General features: G+C 49.1%; 1 protein-coding gene across 1 annotated transcript in view; it reads right to left on the bottom strand.

The window, feature by feature from the left end:
* Positions 1–2822: 2822 nt before the first annotated feature.
* ADCK1 (aarF domain containing kinase 1) overlaps positions 2823–20247 on the bottom strand; it is a 109490-nt gene continuing 92065 nt past the window's right edge. The window contains exon 11 of the mRNA XM_065839137.2: positions 2823–18482. The gene's annotated coding sequence lies outside the window, so the exon portion shown is untranslated. The remainder of the gene's footprint in view (positions 18483–20247) is intronic.

The following is a 20247-nucleotide window of genomic DNA, read 5'->3' as shown; positions in this document are numbered from 1 at the left end:
CTCATGTGACCCTTAGGGAGTAATTTCAGTACCAGACACAACAAGCTCCTGCTGCACCTTGTCTAGGGAGATGTGGGTCCCTCCCTGCAGCTCATCCAAGCAGCTCTGCCCCAGGGGAAGGGCACAACCACACTTTTCTTGTCAACGCACTCAGGCAGGGAGCAGGGACCCCTGGTGCAGAAGATGATCACTGCGGCTGGCCATCCTCCCTCTCCCATCTCTCGCCCACAGCATCTCTGAGCGATGCTCCCATCACTGGCTGCGCCCCTGCTGCTTGAGTTAATTACAGTAATTATACCTGCACTCCTCAGCTCCAGCTCCCTTTTGTTGTCACTTCCCTGCCCGTTCATTTGCAAATCTAATCACTTAGTGGATTTTTTTAAAAAGAAAAGGGATAGGGAGGGCAAAACTACAAATAAATAAAGTAAGTATGATTCCTGCAACAACAATACAACAGGAATTGAGGAGCCACTGAGCTTCACCAGGTGTTTAATTTAGTATCCCTGTGAGGGCTGTATGCTGCTCTTTTGCTGGGCTACAGCACTAGACCAGCGTGGGGAAAAAATAAAGAATTCTATCAGCCTCCCCCAGTGCCTGCCAAATTGCCCTGCCAGTTGTTCACAGCGCAGCCCAAAATACTGCCCAGTGCTTCAGAGCTGACTTGCAGAAGGGCGGGAAAGCTTCCTGGGCACCCAGTGTTCCCAGCATGGCAGGATGCCCACACGGGCACCATGAATCTCCAGCAACTGATCTTCTCAGTGCTGGGTCCTACCCATTTCTCAGGCAGGTGTCCTGAGGGCAAGGGGTGCTGCGGTATCAGCTGTGGAAACAGGAATTTCTTTTCATGCCTGGGAGTGGAGGCTTTCCAGCCATGATCCTGGAAGAGCCACTGCTAGAGTTGAGTGTAGAGTCCAGGTCACCTGTCTGATAAGGATAGATTTGAAGTCAATCCTTTGAACAAAGAGGAGAAAAAAGTGTAACCAGAAAAAATGGGCAGAAATGGCTTTCTAACTGTTTTCAGGTACTCTGAAGAAGAGGAAGCCTGTGAGGTGCCCTGCCAGCTGACACTGGGACCAGTGTTACAACACTGTCACAGGGCAGCGAAGTAAAGCAGTGGGTTTTGTTCAGCCAGTACCATGTATATGATTTCCGGGAGAAAAGTACAAAACAGTGTTAATTTTCATCTTCTACTGCCAATAGATAGAGACAGCAAAAGAGAGCAAGCGGCAAAGGCACAGCCTGGTTCCTTTGCAGTAAGTGTAGCAGTTTAATTACACTGAACTGAAACACCTGCCCCCACCAGGCCTTACACCAGCTTGTCAGTGTAGCCACTGACTGGACTGAGCTTGTCCATGTTATCCCAGATGCCAGAAGCACCCACTGTGCAATTCTTTGCCACTCAGCACTAGGGCTGATTTCTCTCATTGCCCGTGCATGAAAGGCGGCCCAGGTAGCTGCAGAAGCCCAGGAGCTTGAGAAGGTTAGGATTAAACTAACTCACCTGATAAAGTATCTCCCGTGTGAGGAAAGGCTGAGGGAGCTGGGTCTCTAGCTTGGAGGAGACTGAGGGGTGACCTTCTTAATGTTTACAAATATATAAAGGGTGAGTGTCACGAGGATGAAGCCAGGCTCTTCTCAGTGACAACCAATGATAGGACAAGGGGTAATGGGTTCAAACTGGAACACAAGATGTTCCACTTAAATTTGAGAAGAAACTTCTTCTCAGTAAGGGTAACAGAACACTGGAACAAGCTGCCCAGGGGGATTGTGGAGTCTCCTTCTCTGCAGACATTCAAAACCCGCCTGGACACCTTCCTGTGTAACCTCATCTAAAGTGTTCCCACTCCAGCAGGGGGATTGGACTGGATGATCTTTTGAGGTCCCTTCCAATCCCTAACATTCTGAAAAGAGAGAAAAAAAATGTATAAAAACACAGACACTTTTTTTTTTCCAAGAAGGCTGAAAATACGTGATGTTTCTCATGATCAAAGTAGATGTTTCTTATCATATGCTTTGAACACAAAACATATCTGCATAGGCAAGAGAGCACTTCTAGAGGATGGACAGAAGCAGGAGGTAGAGAGATCTTGTGAAGAGTGTGGGCAGGCAGAGGGGCAGTCAAGGAAACAGGTCAGAACTGTAAAGCATTCCTATTTTGAGATAATATCCAACTGGAAATTTCTTAGTGGAGTGAAAGTGACAAATTCATTTTAACATTTTAATAGGGGAAAAATGCAACCCCCCCCAAAGTAATGCCTTGTTTCCAGGAAAAAAAAAAAAAACAACAACAAAAAAACCCCATGAAACAAGAGTACTGCACAGATCTGAGCAACATGTAACTGCAGCATGGCAAACTAGAGAGTCTCCAAGTCCTTTAGATTACATGCTTGAAAGGGTTTTCCATCTCCCAGGAGGCTGATTGCTAGGGGATGAGAGAAAGGACCTGCAATTAGGTTGATTAAAATAGTGGTCCCAGTATGGTCTGTTCTTCACTGTTGCCAGGAGACTAGAAGGCTGGGATGAACTGTTAAACCTTTTTGTAACAAAAATAGGTGTTTACTTCCACCCCATATGATCTTGGTCCTCTCCAAAGTGGTGCATTCTCTATTAGTCCTCCAGAAAAAATCCCAACTCCACTTTCTCAGACTTGTGTTAAGACGGATTTACCGTGTCCAAAACCACACAGATTTTTCCCTGCCTCGATCTGCCCAAGTCCGGGCTCTATGCTAGCCGTCCAGTGGTTGTTGTTATATACTATACTATATATACTATATATACTATATACTATTATATACTATATATATATATATATAATATACTATAATATTAACCTTGTTTTAACCTCCTCATCTGGACCCTAGTCCCAGATAGGCAGGTCAGTTCCGGGTTACTCCTATCACAGGATCTACATCTGAAGCAAAGGCTGGCTACTTGCCTCTGCTGGTGGGTGAGGACACTGAGACAGGCAGCCACTTACAGGTTATTAACTAGACATGCACTACCCGCAGTCAGTGACTTGTGCTGGAAAAGGTTACGTGAATACTTCAGGAAACAGAGGATTTTGATGTAGAAACCAAATTAGGCTATCTTACCAAGTTGATTCATTTTTTCCTTCCCTTTTCCCAGCTGATAGAGAAATGAAAGGAAACACTAAGTATATTGGTGGGAGACGCTTATAGTCCAAAGTGAAACCCTTGTTTTTCCTTCATATCCCTTTTGGAGTCCATCCTAAAGCATACTGGGAAAAAACATATATATTTGCAGCAGTAGCTGTTCCAAACATAAAGCCTGAAGACCTTCATTTTTCTGAAGTGTCTCTGTAGTCTGATCTAGGCCATTTATTTCAAGATAAGTCTCATCTTTCCTAAAGCCCAGTGCATTAATGAAACTGAGCCAATGTGCCTTTTCTATGGCTTTCTTTTGTTGTATTTGCTGCTACAAAAATTGTGCACGCCAAGCAACACACGCCTTTTATTAGCCCAATTACAACATCCTGAGCAGGAGGCAAGGGCTGCAGTAGATCGAGGGATAGCAGGCATGACACAGCTCCGGAAAGGAAGGACAGAGATGGCAGTGAAGGTAGAAGATTGCAAAAATAGCAGCAAAATTAGCTCAAAGCTTAAGTCCCTGCTACAAATACTACAAAAGCTGTAGTGCGCATGTGGGGAAAGGGAGCTTGAATGCCAAGAGAGGGGATCCTTGCTCCTGTCAACACCGCAGCAATCAGGCAATAGCTGGAAAGAGCCATTTAAACCTCCCTGTGTAGCTGTGTTGTAACAACAGCACATAATTACTCATCGTGCTCCTTTCCACAGCCTGCGCAGGCTGCCTGTTGGAAGAGCTGTGCTGCGCAGCCACCTCAGCACCGCTTGGTCCCGGGACTCCTTGGGTACCCTCCAGATCAGGCACAGGGCAACTCACACGAGTACCTGCAAGTTTCCTGGCTAAATCCTGTAACATGCATGAGACTTTCATAGTTGCCACACCAAGCTCTCTGCCTCCTTGCACTTGGGAGGAGAGATGGCACCATTCACAGGCAAACATAGCCTAAGAATTAGGGCAAGCAGCAGGAGTACTGCCAGAAAGTCTGGTTTGGTCCTTAGTCTTCAGGTACTTCACCAGACTCAGACTGGACACCAACCTTCTTAGAGGCCCTTCTCTGTGTTTGCTCCAGCACATGCACCCAGTACTGCGAACTAGGATCTCTGGAGAGGGCAAACACATCCAGGGACTCCAAAGGGGCTCACAGGGGAGCACAAAGCCACAGCCACATAGTAGAGGATACAAACCCACTACTGTTAGCACTAGAAAGAGAGCCTCAGGTTTCTCACCAGCATCTTCATAGAAGTGTTTCTGCTTCAAAACCACCTTGACTGGATGTCAAGGACACATTATAAAGGCAGGTCAATCCAGGTGTGAAGCAATGCAGCATAGAGATAGCAGTTGGAAGATTGCCAGAAGCAGAAAAACTAAGAACACACCCAAGAACCTTAAAACCAGCAAGCTCACTGCGGAATTACTAAATAAATTGCTTCCTGCAACCTCAGATGCTAATTACTTGTGTGTTTTAATTTTTGCACTTAACATTCTCCTATCCAAATTAAGTAAATCTAATTTAATGCCCCAATACAAACAGACTCCAAGTATCTTTTTCCTTGAAAGCTTTTGCTGCTAGCCGGTACCTAGACTCTGTATCAGGAACAGCATTATTCTAATTCCTAAGCGGCTTTTATCTTACATGTTGTGAACTGGGAAGACAGGCAAAAAGTAGTGCAAGAGCTAGAGAATGTGCCTTCAATCCTGTCTGTCTACTAGCTATAGCTATCAACCCTTCAACAAACACTACTGGGAGGGTAATACAGCCCTGAGAGATGGACCACTCTGTAGTTAACAGCATCCAACAGATGCTTCTGAGGTTTGTTTTCTGACTCTGCAGGAAGGCAGAGAGCGCCATAGAGCCCAAGGGTGCTTTTCTACCTTACCTTCAACAACTCTTTTCTATCTACAAACTCTTCTTGGATAGCAGCCTCCTAGCCTTGCTTATACTCCTTCCATCTTGGATACTGCCCCTCTGATATTGTTTGTTCCTCAAATTTCTAGAGGGCCCTTGCAGTGAAGAGAAACTTCCGCCCCATTTGTTGCAGCATCTCCAGCCCCTGTAGCCACACAGCAACAGGCACAACGGAGCTCTGGGGAGGAAAGAAGGACACAGCACGGGTATTCTACAGAAGCTGAAAGTCAAGACTGTTTTGAAGGGTCTGCACAAGCAAAAGCTGTTATTTAGCTTCTTGACAGCAAACTAGCTGGTGAATTTACAGAACTACATCTCCCTCCCAACAGAGTTTTGCCACAAATTTCTGTCACATCGTGAAAGCTCTTTGCTTCCACCTTGGTGATGACCTTTGCCACTGACAGTAGGAGAGGAGGATGTTTGTCTTGGCAGATAGATGGCTTCGCAGATCCAGAGGAATCTATGAGGTTATTGAATAGATGACATAGAGGGGGGATTAACAGGAGCATGGGTTATCTTCGTAATAAATATAGCCTGCCACAGATCTCCATATTTAAGAGCAGCCTCTCAGGGTCAATAGCCTTGGTAGCTTCCATCAGTCAATAAGACCTAGTATTTGCCTCATCAAAAGTGTCAATTTTTTCCTTAGATGGTTTATGTTTTGAGTCTCCCAGAGTCTTTTCTACTACAAGCTTTTTCTCACATGACCAAATCCTTTCAAAGTCCAGGGACCAAAACAGAGGTGCTGGCAAGCCAACAGACAGCAATGTTTTGAGCCTGTGTGAGCAACACATTGGTGCAGAGAGTCAAAACTCCCTTCAGTGTCACAGGGTGAGGAGGAAACAGGCAGGCAGAGATCTCCACAGAACACAGCACCCTCCAAAAGCCTCAGCACTGCTTTGCTTTTCTCACACCTTCTCCCACCTGTCCTTAGCTGCATCACACACCATCCCAGGCCCACAACCTACAGAGAAGACAGGATGAAGGTCCCCTCATGTACTCATTGTCAGGCTTGCAAAGAAGCCCGAGGAGAGGTACACCATCATACATTCAAAAGAAACCACCATCTCCAGGAGCAGGAGTTTCCCTAGCAACCCTTCCCTTGGCTTTTTCCCAGACAGCAAAGTAAGGAAATACTTGCCTTTCTCCAGGCTACCAAGCAAAACACCCCCTCTTTAGGGCAACCTCATGGCTCCTGGCTCTGCCCTCTGCCCCTTTCTCCTCCCCATCACCTATGTGTCACACCAAACGAGCTGCCAAGCCTTCAGCAGATGCACTCGTTACCTCCAGCAAGAGAAAAAGCAGCCACGACCCAAAGCTGCAACCTCGTTACAGTTTGTAATGAGCTGACGGGAAAATATTTCTGCCTGATTAGAATCCTTAATGAGCTCCTGATTATTACGAGTAGAAGCTGGTTGGCGTCCTGTTCTTTTCCCATCCGTAACAGCAGGGCAGATTCTAGTATCCCCCAAGTATCTTTTTCCCCTCAGCCCAGCATGAAGAGGTATAGTCTTCACCAATCTGTACCACACTCTGGCAACAGCAAAAGTGAAATACTGCTGGTATTAATATATCAGCCTTCACTATAAATCAAGGGTTAAGATTTCTCCTGCCTGGGAAGAACCCTTAGTCACCAGCAATGTCACCAAAGACACCAGCCAAAGACACTGAGTCATATTATCCCCCAGAGCCTGCTGTTGTTGAAGGTTTTAAGACCCTTCAACAAGCACTTGGAATCAGGATGCTCTTTTTAATTGTATTTTACCTATTAAAAAATTGTCCCACTCAAGCAATGGTTACCGTCAGGTAATCTCACTAGCAGAGGAGAACTGCAAAATTTGAATTTACAATAGAGCAAGCAGGCAATACTGCACATTAATCACAGGGCCAGGGTCTCCCAAGGCAGAAACTCAGATCAGGCACTGCTACACTTCCCCCAGATGTGCTTCCCAGCTGGCAGCTTTACAAGCAGGGCAGCACGGCCAGGACTGGGAATTTCCTGTCATCCCAAGGAGTATCCCTGCAGGGCGGGCTTGTGGTGTATCTGCAAGGCTGCTCTCTGAATCACATGTAGCATTTTCTTGTCTTTTTTCAGCTTGGGACCCCAGATGTCCCCACAAGACCCTGCCCCTTGACATCCTCCACATTCCCTCAGCACTGCAGGCCCACCAGACAATGGTGATCAATAGGAGGATCCAGCCCCTCTCTACCCCACATATAAAGTCTGAGACTTTATACCATGGAGGAATCCTCCACCTTCATCTCCTGTCCCTTTGTCTCCAAGTCAAGGCCCTCTACTTTGCCTCCTCCAAACTCTTCAGCCAAATGCCACGCAGCCCTTGTTCTTCACTCCTTCTCTAAAAGCCATGACCACCAGCTTGTTGCTCACATCAAGCTATTCCTTCATCCACAGTGCCCAGTAATGTAATTTCTCTGGCTTCCCAACAGTCCTTTCTACAGCCCAAAAACCAGGCCAATGAGTGGGAGGGGACACGAGAGGTTCTCCAAGCCCACCTTACCTTATAATACAACCAATGCGATGGTCACAGGCAGCATCAGTTTGAGTGGAAGAAAACAAACTCAAACACTAATTGGTAAAATAAATATTAAAGATGAAGCATACCTTCACTGTACTATTAAAGGCCATCCTTGGAGTTTATCTGCAGTTAACTGGAGCAACTGAACTTATCTTGGGAACCAATATGCCTCATGTGGTCTTGGTAATTCAACTCCAGCCCACATAACTCAAGTGCCCAAGATGATCTGGTGATGTGATGGAGCAAAGTGATTCATATGACTAGGAGGGCTTGGACAGGACACCCTCGTGACCATTGTGACTCAGTCTTTGCCAGCGTTGAGTCACAAGGAACGGATGGTCCCAGATAGACACAGTCAGTTGGTTTGTCACTGTGGCCTGCACTGGTCCTAAAGATCAAGTTTTCAAGGTACTCAGTAATTATTGAAAATAGGCACATCTGCATTATATGTAAATACATACAGATATATAAGTATAAATCTTAAGAAATAGAAATTTCCTTGTTAAAAGTTTAGACCTGCTATAAACAGAAGTATGGAATAGAAAGAAACTTCTCCAGTTGGCAAGTCTTAAGTGTAGTCCATTTGTGTGGCTTTTCCACCTGCATCTGGGCCAGCCAGGATAAACTATTTTGGAGACTACAGAATGGACTAGATAGAGCATTGGTCTTATCTAGCCATTAAGATTCCAGTTTCATGTTAGAAACGGCAACTTTTAATTGTAACTAGTGTTAATATTTTAATTACTTTTTTCCATTTAGACATCACCATTGCCCTTCAGTCTGTGTCATGCCAGATGTTCAGGGCATGTGGTTTGTCCTTCCAGCAAAGGAGAGCTAGAGGATTTGTGCCTGGGAATATTCTCCACATTCTCTATATGCGCAGCCTCAGCCCAAGACTGCTGTAGATTTCCCCTTGAACTGACCTTAATAAAAGACTGAAGCAGAACAGTGGTGCTTACAAGGCTCTCTCTTCAGAGCTCCTGGCTGTGCCCCAAAACCCCCACATCCTTCCATGGCCAAACATAAGAAAAATAACTTTAAAGACTATGGGTACCGGGCTCATCCATTGGCACATGCCTTAACAATGTCAACATATCTTGTCTCTTAACATGTGTTACACATTCTTTAACTGAGGCATTAATACTCAGCACTTGTAACAATTTTAATCCACATATATCAAAGCACTTCTGTGGAAAGAGAAATACTGCGTAGGCTGGCAGGAGCCTAGAGATAACCCATTAAGATTTGGTAACAGTGGCTAATATACTCACTGGCTCAGTTGAAGATGCACAGAAAAGTAACAAAACCCTCTGCCCAACATGCAGTTGGGTTGGTGTGAAGCCCAGAACGGCTTCCCTGGAGTAATGTAGTGTGGAGTTTAAAAACATCTTTCTGTGAATACTGCAGTAACAAAGAGCTGTCTCTGTAATTCAAATTCTCCTGCTTCTAAGTACAGTCTCCAGCAGAATCTGTTGTTCGAATCTATAAGGCATCAAATCCCTGCCTGAGCACTTCTCATTGACATCTCAACAGAGGCAAAGGGGAAAGAGACTAAACAGCATTCTCTGCTCTCCATGTCTCACATTTGCAAGCATGTGGCATGTATTTCTGGGAAGAGGCTGCACTGTCCCACTGTGGAGAGATCCTGGGCAGCTTTTTTCCATTGAACATGTGAGACAACAATGACAAAGTGAGTGCTGCTGGTGGAGGCTGAGTCCCGTCCTGCTGTAACACCCAGTCCTCTTCTGTCATTCCTTGCCAGGCAAGAGCCCTTGACTTTTTGCTTTATGCTTTTGTTTTCCTTTTTGCTTCCTCTTCTTTCCCTCCAAACCACGCTGTTCTCTCTTAGATTTGCCCACCCTCTCCCTCTCTGACTGCTGCCCATGCTCAAAGCGATTAACTCTGCCACTTTCTCTGGGTCTGTTCCTCTGAAGATTACTGTCTTGTGTTCAGAGTGGATAATCCATCAGCCAAATGGCCAGCTGCCACCCAGGGGTCTGACGCAGTCCTCTGGCTCTCAGGCTGGAAGGTCTCTCTGGCTGCACGGCTGGCAGAGCATGCAGAAGGCAGTGCACCAGGAGCAAAACCAGCACGGGCAGGCAGTTAGTGTTCCAGCCAGCATGAGCACACATAAATATGAGCACACATATGTATGCTCACACTAGCAGCTTCACAGCCTCAATCTCAGGAGATGGCTGGAAGAAGAGTCCAGGATGACTTAGCTCTCGGAAGACAAATTGCGTACTCTCACACTGCAGAGACCTCCCTTTAAATCAGATGGGGCAACTCTCCTTGCTAAAATCTGGGCAGGGTTTTCAGATGACTTATGGACCCTACAGAATGTTAATATCTGAAGCAAATGTGAAAGTGAACTGGAGCTGAACATCGTGCCCACGCTGAGACACACACCGGAAGCACACAGGATGCCTTGAGCCTTGTTGTTGCAGTGCTGTGGGACTTTCCCTGCCAGAGCCTGTGCTCCTGCAGACTGGCTGAGGGGCTTCAGCCTGGTTAGTGCAGCATCTCCTTTTCCCAGCTAACAGTCCTTCTGCACAGAGCTCAGGCCATGCTCTCATGAAGGATGGGATGGCACCTCCTGGGCTGGTGATGCTACTGCACACCTAGCTCTCCACGCAGCCCTACCGAAATGCCTCCAGTTCGACTACTGTGTCTGCTCAAAACACCTGCCCAGGCTGAGCTGAAGTCTGAGTTACACCACTATTTAAACCAAACTTGACCTTTGGCATGATCTAAAACACACCCAACATCACTCTGCAATAAGGTCACCGATAAACAACATCAGTGTCTTTACTATACGGCCCAAACCACAGTCAGGCTTCCTTCAGCCCAGCAAGATACCTTGGAAAGGCAAACCAAGAGTGAGAGAAACATCACTGCAGAGTGGGCTAAGAAGGCAGCATCCAGCAAGAAAAGCAAGAGGGAAATGACTCGGTACATGAATACACCACACAGTCTGCTCTGGGCAGCTGGGCACGGCCCTACGAGCTTCATGCAGCTGAGCATGGGGCAACATCTGCCTCATGGTTGAAGCACAGAGTGAAGTTGCATGCCCCATGCCAGTTGGCAATTCCTCCCTGTGCCTCGTTTGCCATGCCCCTAGCACCAGCCAGCTGTGCCATGAGGTGACAGCACACGGGCTGCCAGTGCAGCAGAAACTGGGGGAAAAAAAAAACAGGCTGAGAAAACCAGTTGCAATTGGGAAAAATATGCAAGAGGTCAAAGAATGAGATGCAAGCTCCTTGCTGGGAGCGGGGCTAAGCTGGCCAGGCTGCAGGTGGAATGAATGGAGATCTGGCTGATATAACAAGCCATTTAAGAAGTCCAGTCTCCTCTGCTTTTCACTATCTTTTCTTTCCCATATTTCCCTTGTTAGTTTTCTAAGGGCAGACAGTTTATCCCATCAAGCTGCCCTAACAGGAGAGACTGGGCTGTCTGACCCTCTACCAGTTCCATACTGACAAGCACTTATTCAAACCCTTCTCTAGTTTCAACCAAGAGAGAGGCACACAGATCTCAGAGATAATGAAAGTGTTATATAGTTAATGAAAATAGGTAGCTGGATAGAGGACTTTCTAGAGTCCCTACTGCAGGAGAGATTACAGTGTGAGCTAAAATACCAACCACCAGAAAACCTTCATGGGAGGCACCATGTAAATAGCCCAGCCCACAGGAAACACATACAGTCTGCCTCTGCACTCAGAGGGCACTTGCAACTGGACACAGAGCAGGGAGTCAGTAGGCGATGGCAGCAGGCACAGCCCATCGCGCTGGACCAGCACAGGTCTCTCTCTGTTACCATGGCCTCTGCAGAGAGGGAGGGCAAGGCTCTCTGGGAGCAGATGCATCCATTGTACCCAGTCTGCTATTGTGTGGGTTCCTTTCCTGGCATCACTGGCCAGCACTGAACCATGCATTAATGTCCAGGACTGACAGAAGTATTTAAAAGGACTCTCCATCTCTCACTTAGGAAAGAGCATACCCACCCCTCTTTACACCTGTCCCAAGGAGACTGTATCCTCTATACTAATGATGCTGGGCCAGCTCTGTAATAAAGCCACACTGTGTCACTAGTGTTCGTGCATCCTCTCTGCAGAGCGAGGCCAATGAACCTGCTCCCCGTGCAAATCTTCCCACACCCTCTCTGCAAATGAGCTCATGCCAGGTCATAGCCTGACTCCACTGCTGACTTTGCTGGAAAGTGAGTGCCCGCCAGTTCCTTCAGAGGCTGATGAACAATGTGAACCAAGCTTAAGAATGGATGTGACTCTTGCCTGCTCCCTGAGTATTTTCTTTATTCTGCCTAGGAGATCCCACTTCTTCCTCTGAAGGAAGAAGGCAGGAAATGGAAGGGCATTATTCCTCCCATTTGCACTGCAACACTGGCTGTGCCAGCACACAAAAAAATGGAAGGAGCCATATAACTTCCTCTTTAAAAAACAGAAAGGCTATGACGCTTTCTAATCCTAGAAATGAAGTTAAGGCCAAGGCTGACATTTCAGGGATTGTTGCCAATTAATTTAATGAATAAAAGTCTCCTCTTCAGATGCGCTCTGTGCATGCAAGAGAGGAGCCGGATTGTTTTCCTGCCCCAGTTCTGGGTAATCATTTTTGCTGCATTCACTCAGAGACATCTGTCTGTTTTCATGCCTGCAGTGTAAGCTGGTGTTGAAGTTGCATCTGCTAAGGAGCCTCTCTGCTCCCTATCCTGGGGACTATTTCAGGGCAAAAATACCCATTAACTGCTTACACTAAAGCACACACTTCACAAAAACATGAGCAAAGAACATAATGATGCATCAGGCTTTGCATATAACCCATCGGCTGTGGCCGTGTCCAGATAAACAGAGGGAGCAGTGGTCTGGAGCAGGGCAGCTGCTCGTGCTGCAGTGTCTGGGCTGCACGGGCTCCCCCAGCTCCATGGCCAGACCAGCACAGCTGGGTCCTGGGGCATTGCAACACAATTGAAATCACCAGCGCTGCACATTGCCCACACACAGCCCCTGTTCCTGAGGACAGCTGGGTTTTTGGGGTGGCTCTCCCCACCTGCCTGCAGGCCCTGGGGACACACACACGGCCCTGAACCCCTGCGGTCTTCCTCCTTCCCTGCAGAGCCAAGTCCACACCATGCCCACCCTCCTCCTGCCGCTGCCGAGGCCCAAGCAGCACTTCCCAGCCTCGCCAACAGCTGTTTCACCCGCCACAACTTAGAGGTGCTGAATGAAATAGCAACGCGTTCCCAAACCCACTACAAAGAGGGAGCAAGAAAGGGCCAGGTGTGATGTGTGTTTCAGGGTATATGAACGACTGGAAACAAACCCCAAATCCCTGAAAACCTGGAGAAAACAGGAACAAAAGGTGGGAGAAAACCACACAAGCAAGGGGGAGGTGGCAAGGAGAGGGGCTCTCGATATTGATGTTTGAAATGGGCTCTTTAAAATGGAAGATAATGACACTGAAAATTATTCTGAGCTTTTCAAAGGCATAAATGACCAAACTGCCTCCTGACTCCTGAATTACATTATCCAGAAAGAACTTAATAGCATGTTATTATCGCTTCTCCTCGCTGACAGGATTTCAGCACTGAAAAGACAAACAAGAAGCGCATTCATAATCGCAACTGCATTCACCTCTGCAAGGCGCTGGCCGCTGCTAATTTCAGGTAAGTGTCTCAGCAGCCGGCTGGGGAAGCTCAGCAGGGCTCATGGCGCTTGGTAGCGAGGTAATTGCCTTTGTCACTGCCTGAGGGGGACGGGCTGGGTGTCCCCAGGAGGCAGGCGGCACCAAAAGCCTGCTGCAGGGTGGAGAGCAGCATGGCCTGAGCCGCCTGGTGGCAGCTGGTGGGGACCTACCCCCAGTCGGGCTCCATGTCCCAGCGGGTGCCTGCAAGTGGCCCAGGGCTGCACAGACAGCAGCGGGAACCCCGAGTCTGCTGCTGGCCTGCCAGGAGCTTATAAGAATGGGATCAAGACAAAAAAGGGGGACACAGGGACATGCCGTGGCTGGGGAGTGTGAGCAAACAACCTGGCCTGAGCTGCCCAGGGGTACCCCAACATTTGGCATTTGTGGTGTGCGGTTCCTTTTCATGCCCTGGAGAGAGCAGTGCCACAGATTTCCAGAGCTGGGCAGCCTGGCAAGCCCCTCTTCTGCCCCTGCTTGCCACCCCATCACTGTGCCCCAGTTCAGAGGTCAAAGGGCAGCTCCATAACATTGTGCTCCTGACTGATCTGGCTGTCTTGGCCATGCCCTGGAATAGGCATTGTCCTGGTGCAAGCCAACAATGACCCTGGCATCACATAGCACCATTGTGCCACCATCTGAGGGCTATGGCAATGCAGCAGTTTGCTTTGGGCCATTCCTGAGGCCTGTCTTGAAATTCTCCTTGTTTTTTATCAATGTGCACCACTGCAGTCCAAAACGTCTCTCTCCCAGGAAGTGCCCCATCTCCTCCTGAATTCCCCGCCAGCAGCCAGAGGTGGGGCCAGCTGCAGCTGTGGCAGAGCAGCGCAGGAGCCCAGCCTGGAGAGAAAGAGACAGGGAAGGGAAAGAGCAGGAGAGCCATTTTGTGGGCTCCACTCAGCTGCCATCACCACAGGACACATTTGCATGGGACAACCCAGGATGCAGAGGGTGACCCAGCCAAGCAGAGTCTCTGGGCCAAAGGCCATCCCTGCTACACTGCCACCATGACAAGGCCAAACTAAGCCCCATGGAAAGCCTTTGCACAGCACTCCGTGTCTGCCTGTGATTAATGTCCAAGGTTTAACAACATTTCATTTCAGCAGCCACGCTCCGACATCTGTAGGCCCCTAAGCAAGTGAAGGCAGTAACTGCCAGTAACAACAGCCAGCGCTGTGCTCTGCCGCCTGCTCGTTACACCTGTAGTCAAGATTTTTTTCTCCTAGTAGCGCAATATGGCAAATAACCCTTCCCAGCAGAAGACAGGCTGCAGAGGGAGCTTACGCAGCACACCCAGAGCCACCTCTGTCATCGGGGTTGGACCTACAGCCCAGCCTCGGCATGAAGCTCTCGGAGAGGGGCTGTAAGACCATCTGCTCCCTTGGCAAAATTCAGGTGCTGCTGGGGACAGGAAACATGGCACAGTAGCACCCGAACAGCTCTGCAGTCCTGCGACCTCTCACAGGAGCTCACCAGGGGCTGGTCCCTCATTCTGCTTGCCAGGCAGTATGAACGCAGCAATCAAAGGAAACCATGGGGAGAAGACCTGGGATGGAGATCACAAGAGCAGGACCATGGACCAGTCTCCAAACTAAAGGAGTTTCATGAACCACATAACCCAGACAGGGCCAGGGCTGAAGGGTAAACTGCATGGAACAGCCTTGGTCAGCAAGGACTGCTTGGGTGACCTTGCAGAACCTGCACAGGTCCCCAACCCCTTCATTATCTTCACTAACTCATATTCTCTGGCTACACAATTAAACAGTCAAGTATAGTTTCAGCAGGGTGAAACTCTCCTCCCATGAAACTGACTGTCCAGCCTGCCATGCAATTACCAGTAGTACCACACTTGTAGCTGACTTCCCACTCCACAAAAGACACTCTGCTTTCCTCCCTCTGTCTTCCTCTGGGGCTCTGTCCACCTCACACATTTTAGGTACATTGATACCCCCAAAGTAAATCCCCAGCTCACATCAGCTCATTGCTCAGGTCTCCACACCAGCTGTTGCAGAGCAGCTATTTCTGCGCTGACCTTCTGCTGCTGGTGGCTACACTGACAGTGCTCCTTGCTTTCGTTCTGCTCTGATTTAACTGATGGCCCCTTGATGCAGAGGAGCAACTGCAGCCCCAGCAGACTGAATGCAGCACAGGCAGCCATGGGACTGCCTACCCTGTGATATATGCATCTTATATCGCTGGGTTTTCCTATCAGCCTTATCGGCATGATAGATAGTTTAGGCACAGTGAAGAACAAGATAGTAATAACAATGGCCATGATTACTATTTTTCATATTTTCTTTAGGAGCAATATGATATTACGAGGCTTTGTGCACGTCACTTTGTTTATTGGCTACCACTTAGTAATCTTTTCCATCTCCGCTTTATTAGAGATGCTGTTCGGCTGTGGACTGAGAGGAGAGCAGGGGCTCACAGGACAGCCACCCTGAGAGACACTCACTTCCTCACATCCATGCTGAGCCCGGAGCTGCAGGATTGCAAACCACCAGCAGCTAACGTGCATTTTACATGCTGACACATCCTGCTAGGTCAGACCTAAGTCTTGTTCCTTTCTTGGCAGTGCTTCAGTTATAGGAAGAGTCTTTATGAGCGTTATTCATGCTGTTAAGTATCAGAGTGGCGAAAAGTAGTTTCAGCAAAAAATAATCTGAATCAAATTGAAGTAAAATAAAATAAAATGGTAAAACACCGAAGCTCCTCCCTGATCCACACTGCTGATGCAGCCTGGCTGAACAGTTTTTAACAGACAACCAGAAACCAAAGTACCCGGGATACAGCAAGCAGCTTAGGAGGCAGCTGTGCGAAGAGCAGACACTGATCAAACACCATGGCTGATGTGGAGTGCCACAGAGGACGACAAGCAGAGGGATGCTCTCTGGGTCACACGAGCAGACCCAGAAAGGCCATTACCCTTTGACAAGGTCACCTTGAGCTTCATGGGGACTGCTGGGGGAGGCCAGTGCTGCTGCATGTCGCAGGATCAGCAGGAAGTGCGCAGGTGAGCACATAGTCATGTCCTGCCCAGGAGCCCCTCAGGCACAGCTGCAGACAAATGCTTGGCAATGATCCCCACAGGGCACAGAGACTCGGACCACTGTCACATGGAGAAGCATCAGCATTTTCCAAAGCTGGCATGGGCAAGGAAGATCTCTCAGCCAGGTGTATCTCACACCACCCATATGCTGAACGCACTCAGCCAGGGAAACACTCAGCACTGTCTCTATGGGGCCTGATCATCATCACCTAGAGGTCACCTAGCGTCCCTCCAGCCTGCTCAAAAAGCCTTCAGCTGGATGTAAGTAGAATCTATGCCCAGTTTAAAGCCTGTTTAAGGCCCGAGGCAGCTGTAAGCAGGACTCTGGGAAGGCACACACTGCCTCTCCTCAGGAAGGTACCATGATCTGCGGGTTTTGCACGGAAAAGACCCAAGAGGCAGCTGGCCAATTAAAGCTGCAAGGCGAACTTCCCAGGCTGGTGTTTGCCAGAACAGGCAGGCTCACAGCCCTGGCATCACAATCGAACCAAACGAAAAGAGCCGGCTAGCCCTGGCCTGGGCTTCAGAGCGAAGACCTGGGCAGGGACATCATCTTGTGTCTGAGCACAGACACATAGGGAAAGCTGGGAAGGATGAAACACAGACCAAACCTCATCCCACAGCACTGACTTGACAGTGATGAGAGCCCTTGCCTGCTCCATGCCATGGCTGCATGGCTTCATGGCAAGGCTGTGTGGAAGGGGCCACAGGGCGTTTGTCTGTCTGCCTTCCGACTCCTACGGAGACTCTCATCAACAGGAGACCCACTGAACCACACTTCAGCTGCCCAGATCCTTGAAGCCTCCAGGGTTGGAGACCCTCTCTGGGTGACATGTTCTAGCTCTGCACCACCCTCCCGGTGAAGAAGTTCACCCCTGTGCCCAGTCTAAGTATCCAAGCCATAACTTGTGGCCATTTGCCCTTGCTAAGTCATCTGGTGCTCCCAGAAGCAGTTTCGCTCTATTGGCTCTCTAATTCCCTTTCAAAGAGTCAGTGGCCATTATCAGCTCATCCATTTGCTTCTTCCTTGCTGAACTAAACAATCCCATCTCCCTTGCAGGCTGCGGGGAGTAGATCCTGGCCATGTCACATGCCCTCCACCGGACCCAATCCCATTTTTCAACATCCCTCTTAGACTGAGAGAACCAAAAGAGGACACTGCTTTGAGTGTGGACTCAGCAGCACCAAGTAGAATCATAGAATAATTTCAGCTGGAAGAGACCCTCAGGATCATCGAGTCCAACCATAACCTAACTCTAGCACTAAACCATGTCCCTAATCACCACATTCACACATCTTTTAAACACATCCAGGCTTCCCTGGGCAGCCTGTTCCAATGCCTGACAACCCTTTCCAAGAATAAATTTTCTCTAATATTCAATCTAAACCTCCCCTGGTGCAACCTGAGGCCATTTCCTCTTGTCCTATTGCTTGCTACTTGGGAGTAAGTAATGTCTTGGGAGGGCAAGAGTGTGACTGTCAAGGCTACTTGTTCTCCTGATGTAGCCCAGGACTGTGGTTTCCATTGCAAGCTCATGTTCCCCTGAGGTCCCCTGCAACCCTTTCCTGCTCCTTTTCAGCAGGGTTGATGCTACTCCACTAGTAGGTTTTCTGTTCATCTGAAAGGTCCTAGTGATACCTCACAGAGTAAAATGTTGGAGGATGTTAGTATGACCTGTATGATGCTTGGAAAGGACAATTAATTAATTACAAATGTCAGCCTCTCATTGTCCAGCTCTTTTACAGTCCTGGGCAGTACCTGAGCAGCCGCTGGAGGACAGAGGATGACCCCAGCCTCAGACACCTTGGCAGGGCTGGCAGAACACCAGACCCATGTCACAGGAGCCTGGTGGCCCTGGTGGAGGAGAGACCCAGGCTGCCCCCCAAGTTGGGGCTTTGCATCCACCAGCCTGCCATCCCCGGCAGAGTGACAGCTGCTGGCTGACCAGCTGAAACAACCACCAAGAAAAGTCCATGAGTCCCACCTAGGGGAAGGAGGGAGGGAAACAGACACAGGAGAGCTCCACAGAGACAGCCAAAAAAACATTCTGATCCGCCTCGCAGAGACCGCTGCGCCTTGGCAAGTTACACACCATGCTGCAACGGTGTGTGGGGCGGTGGGAGGAAGGGGGAACCCTTCGTTGTGCCAGCGATGGTAACTCACGTGCCACAGCATTTGGGTAACCTGTGAAAGAAAAAGCAGAGGATGCAGTCCAGAAACATTTAAAGATCACAAGTCCATTTAGAGCCATGCTGGGTTTGGTATTTACTCTTGAAACACAGACATGCTTTCTTTTTCCTTTCCCTTTTCCCTTCCCTTTCCTCCTCCCCTCCCAACCCCAAACCCCAAGCCCTCACTAGCAAAAATTAATTGCTGCAAACACACAGCAGCATGCACATCCTCCCGCTGCTTGTCGAAGAGCAGTTTTATGCCTGGGTGGAGCATAAATGCTGCTGCTAACCGCCAGCCATCGCCACACTGCGGTGAAGTAGCCGAGGCCGAGTCCTCTCCTAAACGACAGGGGTAGGACAGCAATCGATTCCCTGGCCATCATCACACAGGGACTGGTGATGGGATGGAGTGGAAAGCCTTTGGGCCTTGCAGACTCACTCCATGCAGCATGGCATGAGGCACTGAGCAGGGAGAGGTGGCAGCAGCTTGCTCCCAGAGACATCAGCTGAGTGCACCTCACTGCCTGGGGTGCTCACCCTGGGGAGGTCTGGAGGTCCCAACCCCCAGAACTGCTGCAGCGTCACCCAAGGTATGAAGCTGCAGATGTGTGTGACCTGGGAGCCTGAAGTGGGGGTAGCTGGGGGACAGCAGGATTCCCTGGGGGCTGCTGTGCTCCTACAGCAATCAAGACCCTCAGCTAAGCCTGCAGGTGGGAGATGGCTCTTTGGTACAGAGCCTTTCTGTTTCTTTGCTGCAGAGATTAAGAGGGATGTGATGAACAAACTCATAGGCTCCAGTTGCTCCTTCCCTATTGCCCCTGCTCCACCTTATGGCCACTTTATTCAACTTGTCCAAGGATCAGCAGCCCCAAGCAGACATGGATTTACCCCACAGGCCAAGAGCCCTCCTGCCTCCGAGCTCAGCAGTGCCAGCAAATTCTCCCTCCCAGGACAGGGCACAGCTCCAGCCTGCACCCCCGCCTTATCTCATCCCCTGGGTGAGATGGGGATGGCCACAGTTCGGGCTGCAGGGTCAGGAGCCAGCCCCAGCCTCTTGCTTTTAGACAGGAGACAAGGAGAAAGAAATGCCTGTCCCTCCTTTCTAGCCACCCATTTGTCAGGGGGTGAAGGGGGAAGCCACTGGCTGCCCTGAGGGTTGCACCCCTCCAGACATCTCTCTCTTTGCTCCCACTTGAATGCTGGGCACGCTGGCACAGCACGCCACATGTGACTTTCCTTGCATGCTCTGGGAGCCAGCGGCCTGCCTGCACCCCTTTGGACTCGGGGTACAGGAAGGAGAGTGGTGCCAGGGGCACACGGAGATGCACAGCGGTGTGGGGGGAAGAGCCCTGCCAAGTGCCGCGTTGGAAGGCAGCCCCCATGACCTGAGGGGAGTCATTTGTGAGGGAATGACTTTGGTGCTGGCCAGGCTGCTGGCCAGTCACAGTTCATTTGCTATGGGAAGCAGAGAGTGATTCATTTGGAAAGCTTCTAAGCTGCCGCTGCACGAGGTTCATACGCCCCTGCGAGATGGCAGAGGGCACCAAGCAGCCTTGATTGCAAATCTATATGCCACCCACTTGTCATCATTAAAGTTCACTGGATGGGTTAGGTAAAGGCTACGGTGTTTAGCCTGGCTTTTTTTTCAGCTATATATAAAAAGCCTGTTCACTCCATACCCTGAATTCTTGTGGTTTTGCATGGCAACATCATTTACCCAGACCGTCCCATTTCCAACCACCAGTCAACCTAGTAATAGTACAATTAAATGCTAGATG

Source organism: Patagioenas fasciata, chromosome 5, assembly GCF_037038585.1.
Source record: "Patagioenas fasciata isolate bPatFas1 chromosome 5, bPatFas1.hap1, whole genome shotgun sequence".
In the NCBI taxonomy this organism is placed as follows: Eukaryota; Metazoa; Chordata; class Aves; order Columbiformes; family Columbidae; genus Patagioenas; species Patagioenas fasciata.
The sequence above is the reverse complement of the archived record's forward strand: the minus strand, read 5'-3'. Positions and strand labels throughout refer to the sequence as shown.